The 6,591-nt window shown below is 52.3% G+C and overlaps 1 long non-coding RNA gene across 2 annotated transcripts; it reads left to right on the top strand.

The window, feature by feature from the left end:
* The first annotated feature begins 8 nt into the window (after nucleotides 1–8).
* On the top strand, nucleotides 9–6,364 carry LOC106698952. Of its 2 annotated transcripts, none has more exons than XR_002831809.1 (3): nucleotides 9–1,207; nucleotides 5,163–5,387; nucleotides 6,056–6,364. It is a non-coding gene; the product is annotated as an uncharacterized LOC106698952 (long non-coding RNA). The 2 variants fall into 2 exon arrangements; XR_002831808.1 differs by lacking the exons at nucleotides 5,163–5,387; nucleotides 6,056–6,364 and adding an exon at nucleotides 1,404–1,544 and having other exon boundaries at nucleotides 9–665; nucleotides 1,088–1,207.
* The last annotated feature ends 227 nt before the right edge of the window (nucleotides 6,365–6,591 follow it).

The raw sequence follows: 6,591 nt of genomic DNA, 5'->3' as shown, positions 1-6,591 counted from the left end.
GAGACGCGGGTTTTGAGCGAAGCCAACCCCAAAGCCCGCCTCCATCTCTTTTTCTGTTTTAACTTAAATTCCTCGTTGTTTAAAGTATTGCACTGGTCTCCTCCCCCCACCCCTCTCCGGGCCAGAGGGCGATAGTACCGCCTCCATCTTCCGGTCCCGCCGGCTGCGCTCCGGGCGCTGCTTCGGAGGGAGACCGGCCACGCGCTCTGGGGCCGACCGGGCGGCGCCTTAGGAGCGTGGAGTCCGCGGGAACGAGCAGTCATGGTTGAGAGGATGCGGCTCAACGCTCGGCCCCGCTCCGGGCGGCCCTGCGGGCGCCGTCTACAGCCCGTCCCCGCCGCGCAGGGTCGCGTTCATGGTCCCCGCAGTCCGCCCGCGACCCCCGGGGGTGGGTCGCCGCTACCCCCCCCGGGCGGATCCCCGCTGCCCCCCGGGGTGGACCTGGTCGAACCCAGCCGCGCAGAGGACAGGACGTCCTGCATGTTTCCTGAAACAGTGACGCCCGCGGCCGGCAGCCGGGAGGCGGCGTGGGAAGAGCCTGTGTGTCTCCATGGCCATCCCGCCCCTCCCAGCGCTGCTTCCCTCTCCCTGCACTGTCCCCGCTTAGCTCTGACTGCCGCCCGGTCACTGTATGTTTCCGATTTCAGGTGGAGGTGTACTTTAAGGTTAGTGATAAGCTACAACAGGTGCTATATAATAATCTTAAATTACGGAATGAAACATTTCCTTTTACTAAATGTGGCTTTTGAAAAGTGCTTGAATTAGAATAAGCAAGAAAAAAATGGTCACTTAGATAACAATTTCTAAACGCCATGTAATGTATACAGGGTGGGGCAAAAGTAGTTTCCAGTTGCTTATATGGCAAATAATACAATCATTAAGAATACATGTATACAAGAATAAACTTTCAAGTAGGCCTTTGCCCCACCCTATATACATGCTGGAATAATAAAAATTTAACTACAGTATTATGTGAAAGTCATATTGCCCACTTTGCTGCCATGCCAAAAGAAACGGCATAGAAACATAGGCTAAACAAAATTTTTTAATTTGGGATTTTGCTTCAGGTTTTGCTCTTCTTTTTCAGGGAAAATTGCTGAGACTTTGGAGGGGTGAAAGAATGAGGAAACCCTTTAACTTCAGATGCAATTTAAGATGGAAAATATGGTCTTTTCTTCCATGAATTCTTAGGCAGGGGGGAGATCAGGTAAAAGAATCTATTATTACATACCTAGGTGATATTTGTGCTTTTCTTTTTTTAAATCCTCACCTGATAATATGTCCTTCCCCTCTCCCCCTCTCCCCCTCTCTCCCTCTCTTCCTCTCTCCCTCTCTCCCTCTCTCCCTCTCTCCCTCTGCCTCCTTTCTTCTCTGTCTCAAAATCAATTTTAAAAAATCTTTAGAACTGAGGTCCAGGCACTAAAATTACAACAGTAACAATCCACTTAATTGTTGGGAAATTTGGAAACTAGGAGTAGGAAGGATAGGACATTTGTGTTTGTTTTTTCGAGGGCTCTGTGCACAAGTGTGTGATTGTGCAACCACAGGACATTTGTGTTTGTTTTTTCGAGGGCTCTGTGCACAAGTGTGTGATTGTGCAACCGCAGAACCAGCTCAGAATGGTTTTATCCTGTTTAACAAGAGACTGAGTTGCTTTTAAGAGATAACAGACCGCAACCTCATGTCAGGTAGCCAGAGGTTGCACAGATGAGAGAACTTTGACCTCCCGCTGCACCCAGAACCAAAATCTTGCCACTCCCCACCCGCTCCCTACACAACCAGGACAGAAGCTAAAGGACCAGGACATAACCTTCAGAAGCAGAGTCCACTGCCCAGGAAGATCTGGTATTGATGACCCTTTATCATAAATGGCCAAGTTCCAAGGTCCTTCAACTAAAACTTGCCCCACCAGCACTTCCCCGTACCTGTTCCTCCGAACCCCTTAAAATCCCTTAGTCTCGTCCAGCGAGCAAGATAGGTTTGAGGTACCGTAAGTCTCCCATCTTCTCAGTTGGCACCTTCTTGGTCAATAAACCTTTCCTTACTCCAAACTCTGATGTTTTTTATTTTGTCCTTTGAAGAGTTGGGCATGCAAACTTGGGTTTGGTAACAATTGCCTTGAATGAGCAGCAGAGGACCTAGAAGTATTCGTGGAGAGAGCTGGGAAGCCAGATGAGTGGACATGTGTCGCTTACATCAGTTAACAGTATTGCTTTAGGAGTCAGACCTTCCTGGGTTTGAATTCTGGCTCCATTTTGTACCACCATTGTGGCCTTGGGCAAATTATTTAACTTCTCTAAGTCTTCATTGTCTTAATTGTAAAATGGGGGTCGTGTAAAAGAGGTCGTGTATTAAAGAGAATAGGTCAGTACCTGGTACATAGCTTACATTCAATAAGTGAACTTTAGAAACGTGTTTTAGGTTTTATTTGGTAACTAGAGGCCCGATGCACAAAATTCGTGCAAGAGTAGACCTTCCTTCCCCTGGCTGCCGGCACTGGCTTCCCTCGCAGCCCTGGCTTCTTCCAGTCTAATTAGCATATTGTGCTTTTATTATTATAGATGATGCAGTTTTGATGATTAGTTCTTTGGTTTATGAAAATAATGCCTTTACAAATGAACTGTGTTTTAGCAGGTACAAATCTCAGTCCAGAAATCCACGGTGTGCAAAGAGATGTAGCTGTTTTTCTATGGTTGAATTCATTTTCTGTTTTAAAGTCCAGTTCCATGAAGAGGGTGGGGAGACCCATTTGCATTTCAGGATTTCGAGCATCCTTTCCAGGGAACTCCTACCGTGTTGAAGCACAGGGGCTGGAGCTGGGGGCCGAGGTGAGGAGTGCCCGGCTTCCCGTGAAATAGCCATCTCCCCTATCAGTTTTTGGTCCGTCTAGGTCCCTGTAGGCCACTGCTTCCTCCTCATCCCTGCAGTGGTGCCTCTGTAGCTCAGAGGACTCTCCAGGTGTAGTAAGCATCCACTGGTCGTCATCCCTGCTGGATGCAGGTGCTCTCTGAGGCTCTCTCGGGTCCGCTAGCTCAGACACCCCGCAGACATCTCTCCTCGCCAGGCCACCTGCGTGGAGGAGGGGTGCCCTGCGGCTTCCCCGGGTCCTGCTGGGAATGAGGCCTGGGCCACACCTGCTCAAGGGTCCCCCAAGCCGACTGGCGTTTTCATCCTCCTTCCTCACCTCGCCTTCCCTTTCCCCCTCCCTCTGAAGCCCAGGCTGGGGGTAAGGTGGCAGACCCGGGGTACTGCACAGGGAAACACCCCCAGTCTCACCCTATCGGTTCCCTCCCCTCCCCTCCCCTTTCCTTTGGAGAGTTTATCTGGGGAGGGTGTAGCTTGGTTCTTTATCTTCTCCTCTGTGCCCCACGGGGACTTCTGACCTGTAGAAGTCCAGACTTGCCTCTCTCTCTCTCCTCCATGCTGCTGCACCTTGCAAAAGGCGGTGACCACAGAGCGCCTCGCATCTCAAAGACCAGCTGGATGCCTAGGAAAGTTAGGGCCACCTCTGGACTCCCCTGAGAAAAATGGGGCAGGGAGCACCATTAGCCAAATCTATCGCACCCCCTCGTTATTAATCCTGGAAACCAGTTTTAATTTTAATAAGCTATTTCTTTAACTCCATTGAACAAGGAGCGTGGGCTTGTGGAAAATCTGCCGGCTCCTCAGGAATATCTGGGCTCATGGAGTTATTCCTTCATCCAGCGGGTTCCTGCTAACGCCCTGCCAAGGGTCACACCAGTGAGACCAATGCTCTAAAATGCAGTGGGGAGGGGGAGAAAGCAGAGGACAGCAGAGCGTTCGAGAAGGGGTCTAGACATTTAGAAAGAATGTGCTGGAAACCTTCGAGGAGCCACCAAAAGCAGCATTTAAAACCCCGTCTCTTCTCCCCTCCTATGCTGGTTGAATAGGATGCATTTTCAAAAAACCTCAGTTAATTTTAAGGAAGGAAACAAAGTAAGTGTTTTTCTTCTCACCAGGGAAGGCAGTTTTGATTTAAACACCTCACTGGTGGGGGTAAAACTCTGCAGTTAATTTTAAAGACGGGAACAAAGGAAGTATTCCCATCTCACCAGGGAAGCGTTTTAAACACCGCATGGAGGGGGCACTGCCAGGCTCACTTGGGACTGGATAGTGGCTCCTCCTGACAAGACAATGCGAAGAAGACGCAGAGTGAAGCCAGCAGCCCTCCGCCATCCCACCCCCGCTACTAGCGAAGGCACAGCTTCTGTCCTGAACGCAGTGCTGAGGGTGCCGCCATCCAATTACTTCCACGATGCCGAGTCCCGCGGCCACACATTCAGGACTCCCCCTCGGCTGGTACCGGCTGGCAGCGGTGGAACTGATTCCACAGGCATCGATACAGAGCGAGCGCGGGGAATTTTCACTCACCTTTATTCATTTGCCACGTTAGTGCTTAAGAGGATCAGAATGTTCCTTTATCACTGTCTCGTGAAGTTAGCACTAGGGGATAGGAAAGAAAAGACCTAGTTTTATTTCCTCCAGAGCCATGAATTTGCTCGTTATTGTGGGGAATCAGATGGCACTGTCTGGAAACAGGTGGTGGAGTGGACAGTGGTGGGACACAGCAGTGGGCAGTGGTGGAAAAGTGGTGGAGGGGACAGTGGTGGAAACACATGATGGAGCGGACAGTGGTGGAAACACGTGGTGGAGCGGACAGTGGTGGAAACACGGGGTGGAATGGACAGTGGTAGACACGTGGTGGAGTGGACAGTGGTGGAAACACGTGGTGGAGTGGACAGTGGTGGAAACATGGGGTGGAGTGGACAGTGGTAGAAACACGTGGTGGTCTGGACCAGCGTCACTGCTGGTTGTCCCGAAAGTCAGAGGTCATAATGCCCTAGTCATGAGTTCAGAGAGGGGAGCTGTAACACATCTATTAGAAAACCATTCAGGAGCCCAGCCGGCGTGGCTCAGTGGTTGAACATCGACCTCTGAACCAGGAGGTCATGGTTCGATTCCCGGTCAGGGCACATGCCCCGGTTGTGGGCTTGATTCCCAGTGTGGGGGCGTGTAGGAGGCAGCCAATCAATGATTCTCTCTCATCTTTGATGTTTCTATCTCCCTTCCTCTCTGAAATCAATAAAAATATATATTTTTTAAAATTGGGAAATCACTTCAGTTTTCTTATGACATCACAGATTCAGGGAGTTCCATTCCTGCTGAGGCAGGATCCCTGAGGCCGCTTCCTCTGTGTTAGGAACTCTGGGCCATGAGGACCCGGAGGCCACTGAGCAGTGCCCGCCACTCCCTCCCTCCCAGGCCGGCCCTTCTTCTCCAGCCCCGGCTGCCAGAAGAGAAGAGTTAGCAACCAGCCAGCTTCAAGTCCCGAGTCAGACACAAGAAACCTCCCCTCCCGGGGCAAGGTGGGTTGTGGCTCGCCCACGCTGGGAATCCACAGTGCCCGGAAAGGCCGGGGAGGTGGGTACAAACCCGCACAGCGCACCCTGTCCGTGTGGAGTCACAGTGGCCCCCTAACGTGTCACGTCTGTCCCTGTGCCCAGTGCCTGGTGCAGAGGACACCGCGGCCCTGAGACTCCACAGCAGAGCCCCCGGGGCCCAGTTGGGAGGGAGCAGGTTGCTGGGACTCGCCCGGAGTCCCCTTCCCTGGGGGCTGCCACATGCAGGAGCTTCATGCTATTAAGGCAGGGGTTCTCAACCTAGGGGTCGCGACCCCTTTGGCGGTCGAACGACCCTTTCACAGGGGTCGCCTAAGACCATCCTGCATATCAGATATTTACATGACGATTCATAACAGGAGCAACATCACAGTTATGAAGTAGCAACGAAAATAATTTTATGGTTGGGTCACAACATGAGGAACTGTATTTAAAGGGCCAGACGGTTGAGAACCACTGTACTAAGGCCTCCTGGAGTCTCCAGAAGTGACACACAGGGTCTGGACATGTTAAAGGGAGTTTTTATAAAGGAAACATGGCAAAGCAATGAGGCCCAGTGCTCTGGCATTGAACTCTTCAAAAAATGAAAGCGCTCTGGAAACGTAACCTCTCTTATTCCATTTATTCCGGTCCAGGATGACATGGAGGAGAGCACATCAGCGCTCCCTGTAGCAGGCCGTCTTCCTCTGGGCGCAGTGACCCAGTAACTTCAGTTCCCGGTGAGCGGTCGCATTCCTGTCTATAGAACCCGTGCTCGGACAGGTCAGTTCCCGGGTCAGCGGGGACTCGCATCCCTTCGCGCGCTGGCCGGCTGGGAACCCAGGGAGGTGCTGAGGGCTCCGGGCTTTAGTTCCTTATCAGCTCCATCAACCTGTTTAACTGAGGACTCATGACTGTCTCTGTGGCAGCAAGTGTGATGGGCCGAACAGCAGGTGCAGGACACCAGGCCAGAAGAGGCCCCCCTGCCCGCCCCCCCCCCCCCCCGAGAAACAGGGTGGCCTCATCACTCCTGGCCTTCCTCACGGCTGCGTTCAGCTGGGCAGAGGCAGGGGAAGATCGAAGCCTTCCTAGGGGCCTGCACTCAAGTCTGCTGCCCGGTCCTGAGCCCCCCCCACCCCCCCAGGAGTCAGTGAAGCCTCAAGCCTGCTCCTGGGGGCGGGCCCCAGAGCCC

The sequence above is a fragment of the Myotis lucifugus genome, unplaced genomic scaffold (genome assembly GCF_000147115.1).
Source record: "Myotis lucifugus unplaced genomic scaffold, Myoluc2.0 scaffold_273, whole genome shotgun sequence".
Classification (NCBI taxonomy): domain Eukaryota; kingdom Metazoa; phylum Chordata; class Mammalia; order Chiroptera; family Vespertilionidae; genus Myotis; species Myotis lucifugus.
The sequence above is the reverse complement of the archived record's forward strand: the minus strand, read 5'-3'. Positions and strand labels throughout refer to the sequence as shown.